General features: G+C 31.8%; 1 protein-coding gene across 2 annotated transcripts in view; it reads right to left on the reverse strand.

The window, feature by feature from the left end:
* LOC127853134 (neuropeptide CCHamide-1 receptor-like) overlaps positions 1-11,500 on the reverse strand; it is a 34,068-nt gene extending 22,568 nt beyond the window's left edge. For both annotated transcript variants that reach the window (XM_052387365.1, XM_052387363.1), the window contains exon 1: positions 11,360-11,500. The gene's annotated coding sequence lies outside the window, so the exon portion shown is untranslated. The remainder of the gene's footprint in view (positions 1-11,359) is intronic.
* Between the last annotated feature and the right edge of the window lie 3,418 nt (positions 11,501-14,918).

Consider the following 14,918-nt stretch of genomic DNA (forward strand, 5'->3'; position numbering starts at 1 on the left):
TGTGCAGAAGGATTCGATCACAAGTTTGCGAGTAATGCATTTGTGTAGAATTTAGTTTGTGTTATCTAACAAGAAAAGCGTAACAGCCTTCGTTTAAGTTTCACATATGCCGACGGTTCCTTACAATCATTGATATATCTATGTTATTTTGTTCAGTTGGTATTTTTTTATTTGATTTATTATACTTGACGCAATTATCCATGCCAAATATTGTTTTTGAACGAGTTGTATTTTTAAACGATTTTTTCTATATTCTTTTTCCCAAGTCAACAATGCTATCAAAAACGTGGTGTGAATGTACGACCAATCAAACGCGCTGGCCTCCCCGGTATTGAATGCCAAGTTGATTGTGTGGTCATTGGCGTTGCTCTGGAGAGCGGCGACTAGTATATAATGCATTTTTTTCTCACTTATGGGAGAGGAGAAGTTATTATACGGATCAATGTATATATTTTTGTTTAAAATATCTTGCATAAATGTGATTTTGTGTGTAAATTAGTGTAAATAAGTACTGCATTTGTGCCTATTACATTTATGACAACATTTTTTGCCAATAATGCAAAGCTAATTGTTTCAATTAATAACTGATCCACAACTGATCACAGGGGAAAGATAACAGGGACTGAGCAAATACGCGAAACTTTCTTGTTTTGTATGAAAACAAAACATAATAAAAATATATTTATTTTGTGGTTTTTCTAATTTGCTTATTTAGTGGAAAATCAATGCAATACGATATTTGACGACCTATCGCGCAAGCAAGTTTATTGGAAGGCGTAGTGGTACGAAAACGTACAATGTATTAGTTTATTAGTAGACAAATAATAACGATCGCTATACACAACTTCACCAAATAGCAGTATATAAATGATGTCAGCCGGAATAGCTCATTTGAGAGAGCGTTAGACTGAAGTTGTTTACGCAACAATCATCTAAAGGCCCCCGGTTCAATCCCGGGTTACGGCACGAACGGAACAGTTAGGCAGCTGACATTTTTTTCAGTCAGGTTAATGAATATAATAAAGCTTTATTTTATGTAGACATTTTAAAATCCATTTTACTACAATTGGACATTTTTAATAAAATTAATGGATGCCGCGTGGTGACAACGTTTATTAAAATTTCTTACATCACTTAAATATCTTATAAAAAATACACGTGATTTATATCAACAAATAGATGCAAACATTATTATGCAATTTACAGTTTTCATTCAATTTTTTTAAACTTTTACAGTGTTTTCTTTTTTTTTTAATTCAATATAATACATAAAATGTAAACATGTATATGATCATACAACGTAGTGATTGTACAAAGCAATAAAATTCAGACATGTTATACAAGATATGCTTATATTTTTTTTAAGAGAAAAGAAAAGAACAACAGAAGAATAGTTATGAAAAATGATGAGTTGTGTAAAATTGGAAGAAAGCGTACTGGACTTGTGTGTTTTGTTATATATTCACAATGATCTTATAAGATTAAAAAAAATATATACAAACATATTTAAGAAAGATAAAACTAACATTAGAATGAAATCCGATTCCATTTTTGTTCAAAGATTTGTAATGTGTCATTACTGAGGGCTATTTCTTTCTCAATCTGGATTTATAGTTTAAGACTATGGACAAAACAATTAACATTTGGTACTTGTTTTTTGGACTTCATGTTAAAGATAAAATATTGCATCAATATAAGAATAAAATTCACAATATTATTACAGTCTATTGATTTCAATGAGTAAAATCCGAAAATTACAATTAAGAAAGATAGGTTAACGTTTAGTTGTTGTTGTTCAAGAAAAGATACTAATTGATTCCAAATAGGCTGGATGTGTTTGCACTCCCAAAAAAGATGCTCTATAGTTTCGATGTTTTCACCGCAGAAATCACACAGATTTGAGTTAGATAATTTGCATTTAAAGAGATATTTATCTGTAGCTAAAATTATATGGATGCATTTATATTGAAAATTTCTCAGTGTGCTTTCAATAAATGCTTTATATGGCATGGTAAATATGTGTTTTCAATTAAGTTCATGTTCTCCGAAAAGGACTTGCCATTTATTTTGTGTTTTGGAGTTGTCTGTAGGGTTTTTAATTTGTAGTGTGTAAACTATTTTTTTTTTCCAAGTATGTTTTCTACGAATGTTGTTTGGGTACTAGGTGTATTATTTGTATTGATTTCAGATTTAATATGTATGGGTATGCTTTTGATTAGTGTGAAGTACTTCAGAAAATTATTTGAAGGTATTCATTATATGCAGCATATATCATCAAAAGAGTAGAAATCCTTAATTCTGTGGTCATATAATTGGTCGAAATATTTAATGCTTCGTTCAAACCAATCTTTATAGCAAAACGTCTTATTGTTTGAAGTTATGTCTTGATTGTTCCATACAAAAGTTTTACTGCTGGTTTCTAGGTTATGAGTGACATCACTCCATGCTGATGGAACATCAGACAGAAATATGTTTTCGTTTGCAATTTCATGTAAGATAGTATTGCTGATGTTACATTCAAAGAGTAACGAGTCACCATATGTTTTAAGGATTTTCTGGTAGAATGATTTCCACTTACTCGTATTGGTATTATCTAGGTATATTTTAACCCAGCTGCATTTGATTGCATTCAAGAATGAGTAAATGTTCGTAATTTGGGTACCTCCATTTTCTACAGATTGAATTAACTGAGTTCGTTTAATTTTATCAGGCTTACCGTCCCATATGAAATTAAATATTGCTGATTTTATATCGTTAATAACATCATTTGGTGGATTTGGGAGAACTGTTAATACATAAATTAATTTAGGAAGTGCAAACGTTTTCCATACTGTGTTTTTTCCGATTAGTGTAAGTTTACGGTGATGCCATGATTTTAAGCAGTTTTTAAAATTCTGTAATTTAGGTAGTATGTTTTTGAGAACTGTATCCTTTTCATTATTTGTGAAAGTAATTCATAAGTGTTTTCATATCACTGAGTACTCAACCCCTATCGTAAATGAGCAACGTAAGAATAAGTTCAGAATCATCTTCCCTTGAAGTTGAGAAAAATATGAAAATACGCTTACAAGATGAAGCAGATTTTTTAAAACCTACACAATCCTGTTCCATAAATGAAAACTGCACACGGATACCAGTTTAAAAAACGAAACCAATATAAATAAAATGAACTATGAAATATTTGGGGGTTACAACACAAATCATAGATAATGGTTATTTGGGGGTTATAACACAACATCATAAATAATGATTTGTTGGGGGTTATAAAACATCATTATAGATAATGGTTATACCAGTATCTTTTTCTATTTTGTTTAAAATAATCGGCCAATATATTAATATTTACAGTAGAAAAAAATCGTTTAATGTAACTTTATTTAGTGCCTTTTACACTAAAATTCACGACGTCCTTTGATGCTTTGCATCAATACTTATCTTGTACGATTGTTAAGATGGAATTGATTGAATTATGTGTTTAAGAAATATGTGCTCGTTTAGTGGAGGTTTATGGTTACACGTGAAAACACGGCAATACATGTTAACATAAGCATTATTTAAATTAGACATATTTAAGGCGGATATCTTGTTAGTGAAATGTCGATCAAAATCATCTGAATGAAAACATTTTTGAAGATTACAGCTTTGGCTTAGTGTGCAAAAAAAAACTCATATTACGCATACCGTGTGATAAATAATACCATGGAGTGTAAATAATACTTGAAGGCATTTTTCTTACACAGGCATACATGTTTTTAAATGTAAAGCAATTTCGAACATACATCGCAGAATTTCTACAATCCAACAATATACTCCATAATGCCAAACTGTCACCGACGTGTTCATTTTCCGAAACAATGTTCGCTTTACTTAAACGTTTAGATTCAGGGAGAGTTCACTTAGGTAGTGAATGAATGACGAAATCAGTACACTGTGCTAAATGTTAACAAAAGACGAAAACTACACGTTTATTTTACAGCATTCCGTTGATTTTAGACAAATAGTTAATGAATATGAGAAATACGACAGAGCAACAAAGTGCGCGTTGAATTTTTATAGGGTTGATTAATTTGAAACGATATAGGTAAAAGTCTATTCAAGATTGCAATATATACAAAGAAATATCATATCACATAAGTATAGGCAATGATTATTTGTTGTTAATACCAAAGTACTGTATACAAAGTGCTTTCCTAGGGAAAAAGCTGGTATTGTAATGGTGACGAATGCTGCATAACATTTTATGAAAAATTATGTTCTACTTTATTTGTTATGCATGTTTAACTTTAGTCTAAGGTCCATACATTATTCAGAAATATACCATCAATCAAATAGCTTTGATACTTGACACGTATGATTTCTTCTCATAATATGCTTAATTTTATGTTCATTGATACACAGTGCCATCAAGTAAACCATGTTGAGTTTAAATAGCGATATTGTATTTAAAGAGGTCTCCGCGGTCAAACGATAATGGATACAATGACAGCAAGCAGCAGTGGCAGACTCCCCAGACGTGTTGTAATTTCATTTCAGATGCTCAGTCTTTTAATGATTGGCGTCTGGAGTTTGATTCAGTGTAACATAATGATCTTACGATACGTTAACTTATTAATTTCAATTTATTTCAGCAAAAACATCATCCACGGTGGAATGACGAGCTTTCCAACAAACAGATGCGTATCCATGTAGCCAAATACAATGTAATTATTGAGATGATATCATTCACTAATACTTATGTCAAAATCAAAGTCAATCGAAATGAACAATACGAAAGCGGGACGTATGAATGAACTTGCCATGATGTTATACAGGAATAATGAGACCCCAGAAAACTCGCAAGGTGTTAAACTCTCGTTACCATCAGTACATATTTGGCCCTCGCTCTGTGAACACGGGGTTAAATGCATGTTCGTAAAGTGTCGTTCGAGCTAAACCCGCGTAGTCCGTACAGGCTTATCAGGGATGACACGTTCTGCATTTATATATACTTTCGTGTAAGGGATTTTTGTTTCCTAACAAAAGTCCAGTTACGGCGGAAAGTGTCGTCCCTGATAAGCCAGTGCGGACATTTTATGTACATGTATTAAGCCAGTTTTTTTCAGAAGAAGGCTTATTAAAACAAATTTCAACACTGCATATGCAGGCAACACATTTATAAACAATATTAACGATTTAGTCCACATCTTGAAACGATCAGCCTCCAATGTATGTGTTTGCGTTATTGGAGCTAGTTTCAAGACATACTTATATCGTGTACATCGGTAATGATGTGTTACATTAAACTACATTGTATGCGATAAAAGGAAAACACGAATTTACATGTGTATTTGGGCCTTAAGGATACATGTTAACGTCTTCTGTGTGCAGAATCTTGTGCTAAGGTATTCAAAATAGATTTGTTTTAGGGTTAGGGTTAGGGTTAGGGTTAGTTTTTTTCTTTTTCTGTCAATGTATGATTGTAGTAGGAAACACGCGTTTATTATATTTTTTGGTATGTTTCATGCATTGAAAAAATGATATTAGTATTTGATTAACTCATTTTTTTTTCGAAGATAAGTTTGTACATTAACATTGTCAATATGTAAGGTGCTTGTTTTGGAATCGGTAGTTTGATGATTCAATCTCTCTCCGTGTCCTAGATTTTTATGAGCAAGCAATGAACCTCAACTTTGCTTCTATCCATTCAGGTTTACTGTGGTACCCCTGAGGGAAATAGGAAAACATGGTGTGGTCGTATGATCAAGGCGTTATTGTTTAAGTCCGCTAAAGATGTCACAAGTTATCAATAACCGGCTATAAACAAGACCGTAGGCATTCTTCCGTTAAAACTTTATTATATATGTATTCATGATTTGTTTTTAATGTCAATCAACGGCTAAACTATCGGTGTTTGACTTTTTCTGTCATTGTAACATTATACCGAATAAATCACAAATTCAAATTATGGAAACAAAACACAATTGAAAAGCCAACTTTAAAACTATATCGTCAACATTACAATTGTACATAGTTCGTGCTGTGCACATTTGAGACTACATGTGACATGGAACCGTTTCAACTGGTGGAGACAGTAATGCCACTGGGAGAGTCTCGAGATTGATTACAAGCGACTCGAATCGTTTGCAGAAAGGCGATGCATTTTTGTAATCATCAAGTACCATCTTCATTGTAATGTATAATTGTATATTTCAAATTTAAAACAATATATATATATATATATATATATATATATATATATATATATATATATATATATATAAACTGCGGAAATATTTTGAAATATCTAAATAACCACTTGTTTTAAATTTACAAATATTTTATTTACTTATAAAATCGATAAATATATAAAATTAAATGTTTATACTTAATCAATACAAGTGCTAAACTATTATATTATTCATTATTCTACACAATTCAACTGGTTCAAACCCCAAGGATTTGCAGTCATTGATTCATGACCCAACTATTAAGCATTTATATGTGTATTGTCATGGGTGGGGGTTGTGTCCATGAGCTTATTGATATTATTAAACGACTATTGGAGGGTTGACAATACGTATTTCCAAAAGATATTTCAGTATTTTTTTTCTATGTATCACTTGAAAGAATATTAAGGCGCACTCACTGTGTCCACATTTAAAAACTAACTAGCAATAGCCATCCAAACGGCTGTAATATGTCAACCCAGATTATCGTTTGACGTACTCATGTGATGTCCGATTTGTAGCGTCTTCCGTGTGAAAAACATAATTAGAACTGAACTGTATTTATCGGTTTCGCCATTGTTGTAAAAACGCGATACAATGACACAAACGGTGATTTAGGATCATCAATGACCATGGATTACAAGGTGCTTGTTCCAACTGATATTTGTTCATCTGTTTGAGTCACCTGACCATAAACAACACCGCTCTTCAGGTTATTTACAATTTCTCTAATAATTCTGAGCCATTTGCCACGAAATAATGTCCGCTCATCATAGATATTCACCGCCAGAGCGACTTTAGGATCAATTTAGTATTAGCTTCGAACACTGAAACCGCTCGTGATCCTTTATCATAATCATATATTTAATTATACATAATGATAGCATGGTAAAATATTACGTTATTATTTCATTAAATTACAGTATAAGTATAAATCGTATAAATCATCGGGTATAATCTTTATTCTTAATCATGAAAAAACGATTGACACGAAATGAGTTTGCATCGCATATTTCATCGCATATCGCTTGCATTATAGTAATTTACCATCAATCGTTTCAAATAATTCTCACAAATATATCATAATTATACATTTGGTGTGTGGAAAATACAGATAAAATGACGTTTTACACAACCAAAACTTGTTTGTAAATAAATTCCGTTATAATAAAAATAATTTTCAATATGGGTCGATATTGTGCGTTCGCTATTCAAGACATAACATCAATGCAAGCCCGCTGATGACCAATTATAAAACACAGAGTACATATCCTTCAAAAGACGTAATAGGGATTTTCAGAGGTTGTTTCCGTAAATAAATTAATAATATCGAATATTAATGTATGGTCGTAAGGCAGCTGACATTTTAATTAGCTTTAACCCATTGTTTTTGGTCTGTAGTAACACAAAGTAATTGTGTTTCTTTGTAGTTGTTATACGTGAACACGCGACTGGGAATTGCCTGACGTAATAACACATTAAACCTTGTTTGGTTTGGAAGATACTTATTGTCTTCGTCCTGTTCAAAAGTGTTAACACTAAATCACTTAATATTCAGGACCACCGATCTACCGATCTACAACGCTTGAATCATTCCTCGCGTCTAATCCTTTCATCTTACTGACTGTTATTTAACGAAACAACATGATATTACTTTATATTAAGCTCTTTTCTGCCTTTGGAATCATATATGTAAATACAATTTATATGTCAAGAAAATATGTCTATTTATACTGACATAAATAGGAATAATGCGACCCCAAAACCCGAAGGCGTACATTCATCATATGTATAAACCAAATAAGAAATGTGAAATTACATTCCGCTTATGTGCATGTATTTGTTTTCCGCGTAAAGATACTGTGCAAAAACAATTTATGTATGTACATATAATCGACGTCCTTAACTAAAAGTTAAAAAACGCGTTTTTGTGAATACATGTGCTGGATTTTAAAACTAAGATAAACCCATTTATGACTAGTGGACTCTCCCATTCTTCTAAATTCGATCAATTTATTTCCAAAACTAGGGATGTCTAGTATTTTTATTCCTATATTTAGAATATTTCTTACAGAATTCCTATAAGCAAACAGCGCAGACGTCTCATCTGGGTTTACCCTGTTTGCCAAGACCTTTTTTCTAGACGCTAGGCATAAATGGCTCACAGCAAAGATTAATGTATTAAACGGTCTAGGAAATTCCCTGTTTGCATCTTATGTTTTTATACATACTTAAACATGTGTGCTGCAATTCTTTTGTCAAAAACATGAGCGATTATCAAATGCTTGACATAATCACATTTGGCAAGGGGGTTTCCAAGATAGTTTATTAGCGAGTTTTCAAGTTTCACATTACATTTTTGGCTTTTGTCCAAATCTGTGCCGGAACCAAAATCAGACTGCGCGTTCAGAGAGTACTCATCTGTCCCAATAATGTCAAGGTATTAATCGTATCAGTGCGTGTTTGTTCAACCGATGTTTGAACTTAACTCAAAAAAACGTAATTTAAAATACCAAGACAAGAAAGTGTTTATAGTTACCTGAACAATCGCTTTATTGGAAAATCCATTCAAAATAAAATACATGTACGTAACGGCATTGTTTTATTAATAGAAATCATACAAAAATGCTTATTTGAAATTATGTAGAACTGTTCGTCGTTAAGATGTTTACATATTCTAATTAATAGCATGTCAAATAAGCCTTGAAAATTCAAGTGTCGACATCAAAAGCTGCACCTATTTGATATAAAATTTATCATAGATGCCAACTACAACTATCGGAGACATATATGCCATATTTCAGAACATATGAACACTGTCGACGAAATTCAAACGCTTTCCTACTATACGTTAAACATATTATTCTTTAAAGATGAAAATGAGACAAATATAATAATTAATTATAGTGATGCATACTTTATTTATTTAGATTTTGTATTTCTTACTTTTTTAAAGGGAAGATATTTGTTTAATCGAATAATAATCTAATACAAATTGTTTCTATTTAAATCAAAATAAACTGCAAAGCAAAATGGCAGATAACCAATAATTTGAGTAATACTGTGACCACATGAGGCTTCAGAGTACTGAATATATATCAAAAAATTTAACTGACGACAATGAAAAAAATGTTATGATGTAACCCATTTATGCCTAGCGTCTAAAAAAGGCCTTTGCAAACAGCGTATACCCAGATGAGAAGCCGCATGATGCGGCGTCTCATCAGGGTCTGTGCTGTTTAATTAGAGGAATTTCTGTAAGAAATATTGAAAATATAGAAACTAATATACTAGAGATCCCTTATTAGAGTTCACTAGGCATAAATGGGTTAAACAACCGTAAATAACACATACAATAAACTTTCGCATATTCACAGCAATGCGGATACACAAACACATTATTTAATTCGTTTGCATGCGTATGCCATAGAGCATATGTCCTGGTTTCGGTAGAAAGGCGATTTTAGTTCATGAATGATCAGCTACATTAATAATTTTAAGAGATGCGAAAAAACATTTATTAAACGATACAAAATTAGCATATTCCATTTAAATATACTGATTTAAACCGTTTGCTTCATTTTAAAACGGTTAAAAATAAACACTAGCACAGGAATAATAGCATCATTACGTGAACATACATATATATAACACAGTATTTTATACAATTCTTGTATTGTTTGCTTTTAATTTTTATTATTTCAAACAATGAATTGCCCGTTTAAAATCGCCGATATTTCAGTGTAAACCACATAAAATCATTATCAATAAAAATTAAATTAATACACGTTTCAATTGAAAATGATGTTTAGTTGGTGAAATTCCTTAAGCTAACAATGCAAGCGAATGCTAACATTACTTTATACTTGCACTGTTTGTCTGGAATGTGATATATAATCCGGGCTGTTAAACCCTAAATTATTGCTTCTTTTTGACATTACGATGATCTTGGCTTTGTTCTCTCTGATGCTTCTTTCCCACATTGTTAAAACCCGAAGGAATTTAGTGGATTTTTGTATAAATTATATTTCATCGAACCTAAGAACGATGTCGTTATTTTGTAAGGTTGCATAGCCAACCATATAGTAACTATGTTGTAATCAAAACGACTATAAATCATATATTATCTTTTGTTCATTTGTAAAACACCGCCATGACATCATTTTTATTTACTCGTGTGTGTAAGTGATTTATATGTGGCCATGGCCAAGTGTAAGGTTTGAGGCGTCATTCACATCGGTTTAAATCTTCAATATGTTATTTTTACCATTCAAAGAAGATGACCCAATAGATAATGTGTTTATTTGTTGTGCAAATGGCCTGAAATAAACGACGAGTATGTGTTGATAAGAATTTATCTCCTGACAGCGTTTGAAGCTTCCTATATTTTAAGTATCCTCGTCGTGCATCAGCATTCAATGAATCACCACTCTCAAAGTATATGGTAAATGCGTTTGATACTTCTTCCATATGTTTCCGTACGTATGATGTGTTTTTCACACTAACGAACTTTGTTTTACATTTATCAATGCGTCTTAATTGCTAATAATCAACGCAACATTACGGTTCGAAATGCGTTTGCCATTTTACTAATAAATACCTATTGGAAAGAGTAGATTTTGACAAGAAAGATATGTTAAACGTCATAAATAATGCGTACAGGTGATTGTTTTTACAGATTATGTGAGAAACGCTTTGCTCCGGAAAGAGGTAAGAATCAATTAAGCGCGAGGGAAACTTGAATTGTCTGCCTGGCTATTTGAAGTTTGACGCGCTTTATCGTTTACGTTTTCTACATTTAATCACGTAGTTGCTAATTATCACAATATATAAAATACATAAATAAATACAAGAGTTTAGTTTTGTATAAGAAAGACGTACAGAACATTGCAAAGGAAACATAAATATAAATAGATAAATAAACAAATAAATAATTTAATAAATAAATTAACAAATTCATGAATTAATAAATAAATACATTAATAAATTCATAAATTAAAAATTAATATATTAATAAACTTATACAATTATAAACTAATTAATTTATAAATTGACAAATTAATGTTTTTACAATTAATGCATAAATAAATAAATTGATACATAAAAACAAACAGATTTTTAAATAAAAATACTTGTCATATGTAATAACTTACATTGCTCACTGAACAATTATTCCTTTGAATGTAGCCAGTGCTTGTTCCTGAATGATCGGAGAACGTATGAACAGTTACTGCTTTTACGAAGGAAATATTTCACAAGACTCTGTGGTACAGCAGTCCGATACAACCGCTCTGTGAGCATCAGAGCATAACACAGCAAATCGCGGCGCGGCGTTTTAATTGAAATATTTACTTCCCTGATGAATATGCTATTGATACCTAGTCAAATAGAAAATGCGCGTGTCTGTATGCTGTAAAATCTCGAGCGGAATAGTGAGGCCTATTACTAAATAATCCATATTTTATAAGTGCTTAACTAGTATTTGTTGCGATTTCAAAAGGCGATCGTTTTGTAAAATAGTGATACAATATTTATATTACGACCTGACCACATTTTAGCCACGGGTTGTACATCAGAGAAGTTATCGTATATTGCTATATTGCAAAAGCTTTCTATTGTTATCGTACTGTTGCCTACTTAGGCTGTGTTTATAAAGTATACATTTTAATACAACTTACAACACAACTAAAACACAAACAGGTATGTTCATAGTCTTATAAAAAATAATATTTTCCCAATAAAAAAAGAAATGATATGTCCAGCAACGTGTATACAAATAGCGATGCTCAAAACGATACTGTTGTTTCTTTACAATCCAATGGTATTTCCTAACTGAACAATTTACTATACAAACCGTGGCAATATATACAATACCGAACTACTAAACAAAAAAGAAACGCACTATTGACCGGCGAAAATGAACGAATTTCCAGTATCGAATTGCATTTCAAAAGTTAGGTAAATTACATATACCATACCCATTATGCATTCGCCGGTCGTTTTTGTGATTGCATAACACTAACGTCAAACATTAGCAGTGCCATGAACTGTTATTGTAATATATTATTGTGAACTAAATGTTTAGTCTTTTATTTGTATTCACCTGCTCTGCAACTTTGACTTCAATTATGTGTTTTAAGAAAATCAGATTGCGTGTGTAACGTAACGGGTCAATAAAATATATATATTTAAATAAAGCATTTTCTCGATTTTTCGTGTCACGACATGTATTAAATTACGAAACAAAATATATTTATTAAATGATGAAAATACCTGTGAAAGCCATCCAAACAGTTACTCTGCCCATAAAAACGATCAATATGACGACAGTTTTCATATATAATAATCTATACATAATTGTAAAATTGGTTGTGTAATTAAGTTTCGACTTCGAACACAAAGATGATGTAGATGATGTAATGATGATAAAATATTAGTATATATCTGTTATGGTTTTGCAAGTATTGTCGGCGTTGCCCTGGAGGGCGGCGACTAGTATGTCATGCTTTTTTTTTCGCTTATGGGAGGTGAAGTTATATTACGGATCAATGTATTTTTTTTTTATATTTAAGAATATCTTGCATAGTGGTGATTTTTTGTGTAAATTAGTGTAAATAAGTACTGCATGTGTGCCTATTACATTTACTACAACATGTATTGCCAATAATGCAAAGCTAATTGTTTTAATTAATAACTGATCCACAAATAATCAAAGGGGAAAAATCACAGGGACTCGGGAAATACGCGAAATTTTCTGGTATTGTATTAAAAACAAATGATGAATTGTATTAAAACAAAACATAATCAAAATATATTTTTTGTGGTTTTTTCTAATTTGCTTATTTAGTGAAGAATCAATGTAGTACGATATTTGACGACCTATCGCGCAAGCAAGTTTATTGGAAGGCGTAGTGGTACGAAAACGTACAATGTATTAGTTTATTAATAGACATATAATAATGATCGCTGTACACAACTTCACCAAATAGCAGTATATAAGTGAATATCATCCGGAATAGCTCACTTGGGAGAGCGTTAGACTGAGGTTGTTTACCCAACAGTCATCTAAGGCCCCCGGTTCAATTCCGGGTTCCAGCACGAACGGAACAGTTCGGCGGCTTACAATTTTATCAGTCAGGTTAATAAATATAATAAAGCTTTATTTTATGTAGACATTTTAGAATCCATTTTACTACAATTAGACATTTCTATTAAAATTAATGGATGCAACGTGGTGATATAGTTAATTAAAATTTCTTACATCACTTAAATATCTTATAAAAAATACACGTGTTTTTATATAAACAAATAAATGCAAACAACACATCTATTATCCATGTATTTTATCGTTGTCTATCATAGGCCTATCCCTACCACATATAGAGCGAGGAGCGCGACACGTATTATTGATTGTAACAATGAGTTGCGATAAAGGAGGCAGCCGCTTCTCAAGGAGAAGCTGTGTCCCAGCAACCCGTTTCCCTAGAGTCAAGCACTCCTCGTAGTTTTTTTTAAGAACCACATATAGAGCGCGAAGCGCGACACGTATAACTATCTAGGTGGTATGGGCCCTTTAGCATTATCCGAGCAATAAATCTATTATGATCTTTCACTCAATTTCAAAGTATTGTGAACTGAAGCTTTTTTATACAATTTACAGTTTTCATTCATTTTTTTCAAACTTTTACAGTGTTTTCATATCAATGAGTACTCAACCCCTATCGTAAATGAGCAACGTAAGAATAAGTTCAGAATTATCTCCCCTTGCTTGAAGTTGAGAAAAATATTAAATTACGCTTACAAGATGAAACATATTTTTAAAGCCTACTCAGTTCTGTTCCATTAATGAAAACTACACACGGATACCAGTACAAAAAGGAAACCAATGTAAATAAAATAAACTATGAAATAGTTGGGAGTTACAACAAAAACTCATAGATAATGGTTATTTGGGAGCTATAACACAACATCATAAATAATGGTTATTTGGGTGTTATAACACAAAATCATAGATAATGGTAATACCAGTATATTTTGCTATTTTTTTTAAATAATCAGCCAATATATTAATATTTACAGTAAAAAAAATCGTTCCATGTAAATTCATTGACTGCCTTTTAAACTGAAATTCCCGACGCCCTTTAATGCTTTGCATCAATACTTATCTTGTATTTAGTAGGAACATAAGCTTGCGGTTTTAAATATAAAAAAGGGCAATGTTTTATGCCCAGCTCGAGTTCAACTAGGATATACTTCGGTTTCATTTTAAATGCGAATCGCCGTGCAGGCCCGTACGATTCTGCTTGCCGGCCGTATTTAAGAGGACCGTAACCGCGATTGACGAAACAAGAAAAGTTCTTAAATACCGTATTTTTTTTACAAGTATTAGTTTATATTGATTAACATATCTTTTCTTAATTCGTCAATCGCGGTTGACGGTCCATATACATAATTTGACTAAAATAGTTTACAAACTCGTAAGTTTATGAAGGTATTTTATACAGTTGAATAGTTCATGGTCTTGTTTAATAGAATAATAAAATATCAATGAACACTCAATCGGACTTGCAGTGTCATCCCATCAAACTATGAATCACGTTCTAGTATAGATAACCATAAATTCTTGTTTCCTGTGCATATTATAAACAACAAAAAAATCACGCATGTTTCCATATGGAGGAAAACAAATTCAAAGAGATGAACACTTTTGAA

The sequence above is a fragment of the Dreissena polymorpha genome, chromosome 12 (assembly GCF_020536995.1).
Source record: "Dreissena polymorpha isolate Duluth1 chromosome 12, UMN_Dpol_1.0, whole genome shotgun sequence".
Taxonomy (NCBI): domain Eukaryota; kingdom Metazoa; phylum Mollusca; class Bivalvia; order Myida; family Dreissenidae; genus Dreissena; species Dreissena polymorpha.